Source organism: Typopeltis vanoorti, chromosome 2 (genome assembly GCF_054136105.1).
Source record: "Typopeltis vanoorti isolate ZY-2024b chromosome 2, IOZ_Tvanoo_1.0, whole genome shotgun sequence".
NCBI lineage: Eukaryota > Metazoa > Arthropoda > Arachnida > Uropygi > Thelyphonidae > Typopeltis > Typopeltis vanoorti.
Genome location: NC_143550.1, coordinates 141,243,055 through 141,256,869, shown reverse-complemented (window position 1 = coordinate 141,256,869; position 13,815 = coordinate 141,243,055). Strand labels below are relative to the sequence as shown.

At 36.1% G+C, this 13,815-nt stretch overlaps 1 protein-coding gene across 1 annotated transcript in view; it reads left to right on the top strand.

The window, feature by feature from the left end:
• LOC150109476 (dual specificity calcium/calmodulin-dependent 3',5'-cyclic nucleotide phosphodiesterase 1A-like) overlaps positions 1 to 13,815 on the top strand; it is a 279,797-nt gene that overhangs the window by 63,285 nt on the left and 202,697 nt on the right. The gene's annotated exons all lie outside the window — the stretch shown is intronic.

Genomic DNA, 13,815 nt, shown 5'->3' with positions numbered 1-13,815 from the left:
AAGTTGCTTAGATCAGCTCGAAGCCTGTTTACCTTTTGTTCTAACCGGATTTTCCATGGTGCAGATTCTTTCATCCTCCGCTTTTGCCCTTTCGGTTTGCAACCAAGCTTCACTGAAGTGATATAGGCTGTGCTGTATAGGAGCTGATTTGTTTCCTTTATACTGTTGGTTTTAATGGTTTCAATTACAGCATTTGCGTCTAAGAGGAGCTGATTTAGCTTAGATTTATGTAAGGCTTTTAATGGTGGTAGTCTTATACGGTCATTTATGGAGTTCATATGTTCCAATATCCCTGACTTCATTTTACACTGCCCTTCTGTCAAAACATTCTGAGGTATGTCGTCAGCTTGATGTTTACCGAGTTGAATTCCAAAGTTTGATGTAGCTACCTCCTGATGGTTTTCTGTTACTGGAGTTGTTGGTTTATTACATAACTCTTGCAGCTCAAGTTCAGTAAATATTTTGTTACGTAAAATGAAATTCTTTTGGTCCATAAGTCTTTGTTCTGTTATTGCAGATTCTGGGAATTTTTGTTTCCAAATTAAATGCATACACTTTCTGAAACCTCGTTTTTCTGGTGTTGATCTGTAAAATCATTTCATAATTTCTCTGTTTTCTTCTACATTCCATTTTTTTACTTTTGGTTTCTTCCGGTCGATTTCAGCTTCCTGCCCTGATTTTTCGAGGTTAAAGTTCATTAAAATTAAAGTCGAAGCACGTATAGCTACGAGGCCAATATAGTATGATTAGAAAGTGGGTGTTCCACGGCTGGTTCGCCTGTTTTGTACAACGAAAATCCTCGGTATGAAACTGTTTAACTCGCCTTCGTCCAAAAATCTCATAAAAGGTTCATCGCAACCCAAATGGGAGTCGAAACCTCAGTCTTTAAATGGAAGAGGGTAAATGCGTCACCGTTCTCGCATCTGCTACCAGGTGTTCCAGTCTTAAATATCAATCAATTCACTTTCGTACATTACAGAGGTATTTTACAGGATAATGGAATTCAACATCTTATTAGCAGAGTGTGCTGGAGAAGAATAAAATTTGCTAGCAACTTCAAAATAACTTTCGTTATAATCGTCTTCTTATTTTAAAAAATCCATTTTTGCTTTTAGTTTGTTTCGGTAAAATGATGCGGCTGATTACATGAAACAGGCTTTTACGATCCCCACGTCGGTAAGTTGCAATGAAACTTTCGTGATTGGAATGGGGTTAGCGGTCTCTCTCAGATCGATGCTCTAAATATTAAAACAGTTAAGTACAGTATAGTTAGAAGGTTTGTATTCTATTCGATTGCTTGCGTGATAAAGATAATTTTTGGAAACATTAAAGTTTTATTAACAAGATAAACAAAGTGGAGCATGATTCGCCGATGTGTATCATTTATCAATGTTAAGACAGCGAAATTATGTATTCCAATTGGTTTTTAGATGGCTTTTCAAATGTTTTTCTTCTAGTCTGAAGGGGAAGAGAGAGAGAGAGAGAGAGAGAGCGGGGAAATTTCATCATTTAGATTAGTAATATTAACAGCAATAATGAGAGTGAAAGCAAACTTAGAGAAAATATCGTATTCGGATTACGACAAACCAAAATAAAACAGTGAAGGTTTGTTGCATTGCACTGTAAATAACCTCGTCCTCACCCATCCAATTTCGCGCATCAATTTGACTCGTATTTTTACTATCAGTAAAGAAGAGCGAAGGAATAAAAGATGCAAACCAATGATTGCCCGGGATCGAAAGTAGTCTCGAAGCAGATTTCACCAAATAACTTAAGCTGCCTACTTTCTAGCAGTCGAAAGAATTGCAAACCAATCGTCTACGGATGCGATAATAAATTTTACTGCTTTGAAATTATTTCCAAACACCGCACGCCGACGTTTGAGTTATCTGTCTGACCAAATCCGTCGTGTGGTCTATCGCTTACAGTGTTCCCAATGGATTCGAAAAACACTCGAACGCTGTAAACATGTGGATCAGTGACGTATTTCTTCTGAGACAAAACAAAACGCAATTGTCTTAGACTTCAATAAAATATCAAATAAATGGAAAATAAATGTTATTTTAACTTTAAGTGTACGTTTATTTAAAATTATTTTAGGTTGTTTATTTTAGATAAGTAAGTTGTAGCTTTGAGCCATTTTGAATTTTAGTAATAATTTGTTTGAATTAATAATAATTCGCGGTGATCACACGACTCGCAATGGTTCAAACATGGTTCAAAGAACATATCCGAGTGTTTCGAAGGCCTAATTCTCCTGATTTTAATCCCATCGAACTTTTATGGGATCCTATGGAACGTAGCATCCACCTATCGATGGCAGTGCTTCGTTCGGTCGCTGACCTCCTGAACGTGATTCTGTCTAACTACTTCAGAATACCTCAGGACACATACACATTCCGTGGCTTAGTGAAGTCAGTGAGGTGCAAGGGGTTATCTCGGCCAAAGGAGACCGAACACGGTACTGGTAGGTGGTCATAATGTTCTTTGGCTCACGAGTATGTATACTGTTTGCTGAAAGGAGATTAAATGCTCCTGATATACAACACTTACAGGGGATTGATTTGTATAGGCTAAACCTGTGGGCAACGGATAATACTTGTCAATTCAATGTTAGTAAATATAAAATTATGCACTTTGGACTGATGCGATATCCAATAGCATATTTTATTGGTGGGATTATGTTTAGAGTAAGTGACGAATCTAGTGATCTTGGAGTTATGGTGGAGTGAAAGATAAAGTTCAAAGGTCATATAACAAAAATTGAAAATACATCTCAGAGGAAAATTGCGATTTTGGAAGGTATATTGAGATGTAAATATATTGAATCCATTTTGCTTCTTTACAAGGCTTTGATATGATCACACTTGGATTACTGTGCGCAGATTTGGTCTCCTGTGTGCCAAAGGGATGAAGAAGCTGTAGAAAGGTAAAAGAAGAGTTACGAGGATTATATCGGGATTATGGAATGTAGATGACAAGCATAGATTGAGAGAATGTGGACTGCAGACACTGGTATACAAAAAAAAAAGAGGGGTGGTATGATACAGGTCTATAAAGCGAGGGCGTTATAGGATATCGGTTGATAACATTTTTTTGTTTTATTATATAGAAGACGTGGAGAGAACAAGGGGGAATCCACGGAAGTTAAGTTTATGCGCTGTCAAGTAAGGGATAAGGACTAGATTTTTCTCTCACGAATCGTGAACGAGTAGAACAGTTTGCCCGTTGAAGTTATGAGTGCATATATTGGGAATGAGATTAAGAGAAGGTATGACAGCTGGTGTGGGTGATGAATAGCCTCCCTCGATGAGTCCTTGATTCCCTAATAGCAGTAATAATAATAATAACAATATTTTTTTAACATTTTATTAATTCTCAGATAAATTACACGAACACAATTGTGAATAACAGATACTTGCACGTACATAATGTTTTTTAAATAATAATTATTATTATAATTCTTTACAACGTATGTTATTATTATATATTAGCAATGATGATTATTACAGACGTTTCTTGCATTTTTCTGATTATTATTGAATATAATTACTCTATATAATAATATAATTTTTGATAATAATATTTTTTCTATTATCATCATATAGAGTAGTTACATATGTACAACTAAGACATATTACATTTTCTGCTCTCTACAAAATTCTGTAACCAGTTTAAAGTACCTTATTTCTTTTTAATATTTTTTAAAATATAATTACACAATTTTTTTTTCGTATCAGTATCATCATTTATTATTATACACGGTATTGACATATATATATAAAAGGGTGTCCCAAAATTCACGCAAGATTTAAATTTAGCGCCATTTGTGCGGTAAAGTGTTGCCAACGAGAAAAAAAAGACAGCGTGACAGCTGATAGTTCAGGGTTATTAAAAATGGAGCGCTACACGAAAGAACAACGCATTTTCATTGTTATGGAACAACAACAAGTAGACGCTTATTTTTCGAACAAAATCATCTTCAGCGATGAGGTCATTTTCATCTTGAAGGCTTCGTTAATCGACAAAATATTGTCGCATTTGGGGTTCAGAAAATCCACGAGTGATTGTTGAGAAGCAAATGCATCCACAACGTGTCACTGTTTGGTGCGGATTTTGGGTTGGAGGCATCATCGGTCCATTCTTCTTCAAAAATGCGGCTGGTGCGGCAATAACAGTTAATGGTGCTCGCTATCGCGACATGATAATCCAGTTTTTTGTGCCTAAATTGCAAGATATGGATGTGGACGACATATGGTTTCAACAAGACGGTGCCACATGCCATACAGTCCGAGAAATAATTCAATTACTGCACGAGTCATTTCCTGGTCGTGTAATTTCCCGTTTTGGTGATCAGAATTGGCCGTCCAGATCATGTGACTTAATTAACGCCGTTGGACTTTTTTCTTTGAGGTTTTTTGAAGTCTAAGGTTTATGCCAACAAGCTCACGACCGCCCACGCCTTGAAGGAGGAAATTGAGCGCTGTATCAACGAAATTCAGCCACATTTATGCAGAACGGTCATGGAAAATTTCGACAAAAGAGTGCGTATGTGCCAGCAAAGCCGTGGAGGCCATTTACCCGATATGCTATTCCATGCATAACCCTATACTGTATACTTTATGAATCAATAAGAAATTACAATTTTTAATTAAAAACCTGTGTTTTCTATCAAAATTACTTCTTGCGTGAATTTTGGGACACCCTGTATATATATATTACAATAATTTGCAGTCCATGATTATGAGGATTAGTTGAATGAGGCGGGCTAATCCCCCCTACTTCGAGGCTAGGTTTAGCTTTTATGAAGAGAGTAGGATTAGCCTTCACTATTTACTTTGTTTGGTACTGTATATGGATGGAATGTAGGCGTTGGATGCTGGTGATTTGTGATGTGTACATACGTGCTAATGCTATATTAACTGTGTTGGTATAGTTTGCAGAGTTCGTGTTTTAATGTTCTGTAGTTGTCTATGTGTTTTAAATTTCTTGGCAGGTTGTTGAGTAGTGTAGTGTAGGTATCAGATGTGATCTCACAAAAGAACCGTATGAGTTTTTGAAGAGTCTAGGGATGTAAAGAGTTGTTTTGGGTCGTGTTATGCGATATGTGTCTCTGTTGTTACGATAGACGGTGTTGAAGTAATTTCTTAGTAACAGTATGTAGTGTTTCAGATTTTTACCACCCAGGATTCTGTGTGTCAAAATCACTGTTGACACGATTTTCCTGCGTGATATTTCTAATTTTGTTAGGTGGTTGTTTGATGTGTTTGGCTGTTTGATGTGTTTGCGTAGACCGTTATACCGTACCTGAGTAGAGATTCACAGATACCGTGATATAGGAGTTTTTTATGTTAGATGGAATCATGTCTGTTACTTGGAAGAGTTTTGCTGCGATGATGCGGAGGTTAGTGTGTAGGTAATCTATATGTTCTGTCCATTTAAGGTGGCAATCTATGTAAAGGCCAAGGTATTTTGCATGTGTTACGGGTTTGATTTCGAGATATTGGCGGGTATTTTTGTTGTTAATTTTTGTTTAATATTGTGATGGAGGTGGTAACAGAATAGGTGAGAGAAGATGCGCCTTGGACAATGTTGTATGCAGATGACATCTTGCTGTGTGCAGATTCAAGAGAAGAAGCGGAAACTAAACTGGAAAGATGGAGAAAAGTACTGGAAGAGAGGTATGAGACTGAGCAGAAATAAGACAGAGTATATGTGTTGCACAGTGGGCGGCGGACAGGAGACAGATCTGGAGCTGGAAGGAAATGTCATCAGGAAGGTGAGAGACTTTAGATACTTAGCTTCAACAGCGGAAGAAAATGGAGGAGCGGAGAAGGAAGTGGGATGCAGGATACAAGCGGGTTGGAGGAACTGGAAGGAGATGGCTGGAGTGTTATGCGATAAGAGGGTGCCGATCAATCTGAAAGGCAAAATTTATACGACAGTAGTGAGACCAGCTATGACATATGCTATAGAAACTGTGGCCCTGAGGAAAAATAACATCAGCAGGATGGAGATAGCAGAGATGAGAATGCTTAGGTGGATGTGCGGTGTGACCAGAAAGGATCATCTGAGAAATGACTATGTCAGGGGAACAGTGAAAGTTACGAACTTAGGAGCGAAAATACAGGAGGCAAGGTTGAGATGGTTTGGTCATGTGATGAGGAGGGAGGACGAATATGTGGGAAGAAGGGTCATGCAGATGGATATGCAAGGAAGGCGGAAGCGTGGGCAGCCAAAGAAGAGATGGAGGGAGCTGGTAGAAGAGGACTTGAGGATGAAGAACTTGGATGTGGTGACAGCCCAAGACAGGAGGATGTGGAGGAGACTCATTATCAACAGTGACCCCACTTAAGTGAGAGAAGCTGCAGAAGAAGAAGAAGAATGCAATTGTATGTGTGACAATGTAGCGATAGTAGTGTGGGGCGCGAGATTCTCGGATTATGTATTATTAACATCTATGTCGTTGATTACAATTAAGTTTTGGTAGAGGTATGTTTTATTTGTATACCCCGGCTGTGACATGTACCAATTTTTGTTACCTGTGTTCTGTTTGAGAGATAGTTCCTGAACCATGTATGCAGTGTTCCTCTTATCCCGATTGAGTATAGTTTGGTGAGTTGTATGTCATCCTTAAACGTATCAGATGCTTTGGTTAAGTCAAGCAGTATAAGGACAGCGTACCTGTTTTTATCGAGGGCTTTGTTTGTTTACATCGCGTCAGCGATGTCTGCTGATAAGTGATGCTTTTGGTTTTCTGAAAGACGTATTGGTTTTGGGAGATAATCTTGTACTTTTGTAAATAGTTGTGTAGCGTAGTGTATGTTATTTTTTCTAGAATTTTTGAAATGACAGGTAGGTTAGCTATTGGTCTGTAGTTCTGTGTATCATTTCTTTTACCATGTTTGTAAATTGGCGTAATTATCGCAGTTTTTAGTTCTTGTGGAATAATGCCAGTGTCGAATATTATGCACGAGTCTCATAAGTATTGGATTTATTTGTTCAAAGTGTGCTAAAAGGTCTATGAGTCTTATTTTGTCTATTCCTGGAGTGGTCTTTGGTTTTAGTTGTAAGAGTGCTTCCTTCAGTTCCTGTTTTGTTACAGGTGGAAAATACATAGTTTGCTGTTATTATTATTATTATTATTAATAATTTTATTTCCACTCAAATATTTGTTTTATTGATCTCTTAAACATTTACCTGTGTACAATAATCATCTTGAGTGACATTGCAACATATTATTTTACAAAGTTCATTACAAAGTGCTGCATATGAGGTTCATTTTCTACAGTGATTAGATTTCAATAATTATGATAATAATCTTTTTTTTTTATCAGTATCAAATTTATTATTATACATATACATTTAACGAAGCATATGCAAATAACAAACATTATTGTTACTTTTTCTCTCACTACAAAGATACAGTATGTAAATTACTGAGTTTGTGAATTTTTGATAAATAATAACAATAATAATAAGTCAAACTTTATTATTCATTCATAATATTTACAATATATATATATTTTTTTTTAATTTTTATTTTTTATTTTTTTTTTTAATTTTAAATCATAATTTTACTGACTAGGAACACCGATATAGAGTAAGATAAAAACTTTAAAACAGGAACTGAAGAAAAAAATAATAATAAAATAAAAAATAAAAAATAAAATAAAATAAAACATATATATATATATATATACATGCACACAAATGTGCATACAGGTACTTACACGTTCACAACAATTTTTAAATATTTTTTTTTCAATTTCAATATCATAGTTTATTATTATAGGGCGATTTATACATATACAATTAAAACGCTATTGTTACATTTTTATCACTACCAAAAATTTTGATTCTGTACGCAAATTACCGAATACATTCATTTTTGATAAATAATGTGTGCGTGTATGTGTGTACTTTACCTTTGAATACAAAACACTGAGACTGTTTGTTTTTGATAAATATTCATGACTATTTTTGTTAGTGCTACACTGAACGTTTTTGTTTGCTTTTTTCGAGTGACATTTCTTCTGCCAAATCTCTCAAATTTGACTGATGCAAAGAAACGTTTACGGTATGGAAGAGTTCTGTTTGAAGCATCACACATGAAAGGTCGTACAATACATATCTCTGTTTGTTTGTACAGTGATTGTGGACAAGAAAAAGAGGTTGTAGTATTTGGGGAAGGTTATTCTCTGAAGAATAGACATAAATGGGATGAAAGAGGAGGATGAGAAGCTCATTGGATAAATTTTAAGGTGGACTTTGTTTGGATATTCACTAGCAGCTGCTCGTGTTCGAAGGAAAGTGGAGAAATGGGACGATGATGGGGATTATGATAGGAAAGGCTAATGAGTTGGCAAAAGATTATAACTTCGATTCCGCCTGAGTTAGGAATATAGTCACAAATAAGGGAAAGTGAAGTCTTTCTTACGAAAAATAAGACCTGATTGTCACTTGAAAGCGTTGAAATTCACTAGTTTATTTTCATCTCATTTCTGTAGGACTAGTTGACAGGTGGTTAGCACTTATTGGAAGCTTGAAGTGCCTTGAAAAAGTTCATCTCTAGAGAAGGGAATGTGGACTATGTAAAAAATAAATTAAAAATACAAAAAATATAAATATTAATTTAAAATAAAAAAAACATTCCATCCACGGTACGAATGCACTATAGGTTTACATATAAAACCTTTCGCGAGTGAGATCCACATGATACTATGTACAATGGGTTGTTCCTAGTAAGGTGGGAGGTGATTTTTCTTGGTCGTATGTACAAGAGCCGAAGAAGAAGAAGAAAACATTATCTTTGGATTACGTTCCCATGTTGTTATTAGGGTGTTAAATAGATCTACGCGTAGAAAGACAGAAGTTATACTGAATAGTTGGTGAGTGACTGCCATTCGATTAGGAGATGTTTGGCGTTTTTCGAAGTCTGACTTGAATTTGTTGATGTCTTTATACATACATACATACATCAGAATGTGGCATTAGTGAACTGAGTGCGAAGCTGAGATTTTATACGAGCTTTTTCAGACGTTGAATTTTTATTTTTTTCAGCTGATTTGGTATTCTTTGGGAATTCAATCGTACAAAGAAGGATTACTATTATTTGTTCAATTGCATCAGTCCTTATAATAAGGACTGGCTTAAAGGGGCGAAGCAAGAATGCTTTTCATCTTCCCCGTTATCTGTAGAGGACAGTGTGTGGATAAGGTGTTATTGAGCAATTAAAGCTCTGATCATGGCAGGAGGGTAACAGCAATAGCCGAGCCTCAGTTAGAACTTCATTGGCTATAGCATTGCCATTCATTACCCTCCAAGGGGTGTTGGATTGAATGAATCAATCCTCAATTGCATCAGGCAACTGGCAACGGGAGATGCTTTTTAATAAAAATTTCATGCATTTTTGGAAAAGGTGTATTAAGTTAATATGTATATTTAAAGCATATTAATTTATATAACAATATACTTAATAAAATTAATTTTTATTTTATGATTTATTTGATAAAATTTATGACTGGTTTGAAAGTATTTCGTTTTCAAACATTTATGAGCGAATTAAATGACTAGACAACACTTCCTTAAAAGTACTGTACCTTTTATGTGTAATTTTCAAGGTTACAATATATCGAGTTATTGTTTTATAGTAATCGTGACTTTATTGTCAAACCTCAAGTACAATAATTTGGTTGCGATTATAACATAACTGATTATCACAAATATTTTTTTAATTAACGAAGCAATAGTGCTTCATATATCAAGGTTTATAGAATTACAACATTTTTATGTTTAGGTAATATAATTTGACCATTTAAACTCAGAAATGTATTTATAAATTGTAACAAAAATCCCAAGTACAGTTTTCATCATAATCGGACTACCCAGAGAGATACACATACTTACTCCGTACATGGATGAATGAAGATTACTTGTAGCAGATTATATCAGCAAATGCATAAAACACGCAGTACTATTATTTTTCAAAACTACAACTATTTTCCAGGTTATGAATAATTTCAATGTTTTGGGTGATATTGTTATGTCTGTGACTTTCACAATAAATCCTCCCATTTTCTTTCATGTTTCCATGGCTCAGAGAGGGAGAACGAGAGAGAGAGAGAGAGAGAGAGAGAGAGAGAGAGAGGGAGGTTTTGATAAAAGATTTCCCAGGTTGAACTTAAGGATTGCACCCTATGTAATGTTAATTACAAGCATTCATTATATTCTCCCTGTACTAATGAGATATAACTATCAAAGGTAATCGTATGATAGTTACCACTATAAATAGTTATTAGGAAAACATTAAGTAACAGTTTGTGGTTTCTTATTATGAAGGTACAGAAGAATTTATTTTTCGGTTTTATTATGAGTCGGAAGCTCAGTAATCTTCCAAAACCTTGAGTTTTTATTTTATTTTATTTATTTATTTTTATTTTTTTTTGTATTCATCTTTGTAACGTCACCCCCAATACTCTACGTTTGGTACAAATGACTAAAATTTAATTTTTACGATGATTACCTAAAGTGAGTGGCTATAATTTTGTTTATGCTTCTCTCACATACGAGAGGTAGTTGAACCTATATCACATCAGTGCCGTGTGTGAGGTGTAGTTGAGGGTCGAAAATGAAGAAACCTATTGACATTCTTCTTAAAGAGTCTAGGTTGTAATTGTTGGGAAACGCATCATAAAGAAAGCTGTTCCAGAGAACAGAAGTAGATGGGAACAAATGAAGAAGAGGAGAAGCAGATTCAATGAGGTTGCATTTTATTTAAAGGGATGTGACAGCAACTGCTCTTGTTTTAAACAGATCTAGCAGCATGTGAAGGAATGATGGTTGCCAATTCTCTGGACCAATGATCACGGAAATACCTGTAGAATGGACACATTGCTGAAACACTGCGACTGTGGGATAGAGGTTGAAACGAGCCTTTGAAGGAGGGGAAGGTCATCTATTAGTCAAATTGCTCTCCTCTGGACAGTGCCAAGAATTGTTAGGGAGGTTTTTAGGTGCATCATCCCAAATGTGTGTGTGTACAGTATTCTAAGGATGGGCGATTTGGGATTTATATAGGATTAATAGTTAGGCGGATGTAAAATAGCTTCTTGAGAGTAGAAAAGAATGCCTAGTTTTTTAGAGGCTGAGGAAGCTATTGATGCGATGTGCTTGTGTCAAGAAAGGTTGGCGGTAAGTGTCACTGCAGAGAAAGTTCAGAGAGTAGTTCATTTTTTCTGGTGATGTGTGAGGATGAAGGAAGGTGAGCTGAGGTCCCTTTGCGGGAGAAAAGGTAGGACTTTTTGGCGGAATTAAAGGCCACTAGTTATCCTTACCTCACTGAACGATGGTATGGAGATCAGTGTTTAAGGCACTGGTTGCAGATGATCTTGATGTAAGGCAGGGTTTCCCAAACTTTTCATAAGACGAAACAGTTTACAAATCCTGAAAATTTAACGGAACACCTTGGTTAGAGTCGAGCATCATCAGTCTCGTATTCAATGTAAAGCTAAGCGCACAAAATCACCGTAGCAGTCTGTATCGCATCGCAAAAATGCGACAGCGCGCACACTACAGGCGTGCCGGGCCGCATCGCATCGCATTCACCACATGTTTCCTAGAATACTTCACTCGCGCTCGGAGGTGTCGACAACCGCGGGCGGCTGAGTGAAGGCCAGCGCGCACTGGTCTTAATAGCACAATCCACACGCAAAGTGAGGAGCACGCCAGATTTACTAACATGTTTGAACTTGTCACAGCATTTAAAACCATTCCAGGCTCATATTAATTTTGATAATTTTTCACGGAACACTTATTCACTTTCCGCGGAACATAGTTTGGGAAACCCTGATGTAAGGGATGCCTGTGAACTAGAGTTTTTCAAAGGAGCAGGATGGGCGGAGAGTGCCACCGTCGGCAAAGCTATGGATAAGATTTGTAGCAGTTGAGAGTAGATCATCTATGTATAAGAGGAAGAGGGTAGGTAAGAGAACGGAGCCCTGCATTGGTGGCAAAGCTGGAAGAGAGGATGCCGTTCGATTAACTTGTGAGCTTGACCATTGATAACGTTCTGGAATGGGTTGGATATATGTTAATTTCCATGAGATGGGAGAGGTGGCAGCTGAGTATAGAAGATTGAAGAGACGATAGAGGACAGATGTTAGCTCTAGAGCACAACTTTGAATACAACAGGAGAGATGCCATCGGGACCAGACGACCTTGAAGTGTTCAGGTTGTTACATACTCTTCTTGTGTCTTTCTGCCTAAAGGCCACGGGAGGGATTAGTGCTCAGGTGCTGGCACGGAAGGAGGTGATTTGTCTTCTTCATCTATGCAGGCGTTAGAGGAAAAGAGTGATGCCAGGCGTTAGCTTTTTATTATGGGGTGCTGTAACAGGCGCCATCTGGACGGGATAGAGAGGTGAGCTGAAATTGCGTCCGATGGCGTTTGCGAGGAACCAGAAGGTACAGCTACCGTTTGGATAAGAGATGAATTTTATTCTAGTGGCTTTTATAAAGTTGGATTTGGATTTGCTGATAGCTGATTTACATTTATTGCTTGCTTCTCCATAGGCCGAGTATGAAGTGTGGGTTCTTGATGCAAGTCACCTGCGGTAAGTTGCGTTTTTTTTTTTCTTCGACTGCTTTCATACATCTTCTGTTGAACCAGGACTTGGAAAGTGGACTGGAATTTCTAAAGGAACGAGGGATGAATGCCTTCGTGTCATTTTGTATGATTTCTGTGACTCGCTCAATGCAGGTGTCTGGATCAGAAGAGCGGAAGCAAAAGCAGAGTCTCTTGTGTGTGGAAACAGGTCACACCACGGGAAGGTGGGGGCTGACTTCACAAGGAGAGGGTGTATATTGCCCATCCCTGCCCATTAGTGGCCCTAATAATTAATGTAAGCAAACAATACGAATAATAGGAAGAGAGTCTAAAACTAATGATTGCCACTGTTGCATTTGCATATTATTATCACTAGGTTATTATTGTATCTTAGCGAAAACAGAACACTGAAGGGAAATTTTTGAAATTCTTATATATAATTCCGGTATGTCTTTTTTTTTACTTTTTATATAATAACTTTGTCTAATAAACAAAAATTTAGTCAGTTCATATAATATACGGTAGGTCATGATGATTTTATTCCCACAAAAGAGATAAACCAGCCCGGAGAACAAACACAAATTGTCAGATATAAATACATGGTTTAGGCTCAGAGCTCTATTTTCAGTATCATATCGTTAACACAGAACTGTTTAATAGTAAAAAAAATTTTTAATAATTTCTTTGCCAAGAACATTGCCTTTTTATTATTTCATTATAAAACAAATCGTTATCATAAAATCTTATCTTAACCTCCTCTGAAATTTTAATTTTTAAGAAATTAAAAAGAAAACCCTAAATGACGCTTGCAAGAACGAAATTAACCTAACTGATTTAAAAAAACATTTATGAAATTTATGATATAATTATATTATTAGTGTATAATATGTTTCTAAATTATCTTTTAAATTTTTAAATTATTTTCAAAATTTCAATATATATATTTCATGATAATTTCAATTGTAATAATATGCATAAGGAAATAAATAACTATTTTAAAAATTTGTAGGACAAAAAATATGAATTTATTTTAATAGCAATATTTAAACTATGGGCTAATGCAGTAGAACATTTCTGATTAGAATATGTCAGTAATTAATTAATGAAACCCTTATTTGTACTATATTTGTATTTATATTTGTACTATATAAGGAAACAATAAATAATTTTGTGGAAAACGTGTACTTTATAAAATGATAAAAAAAAAAC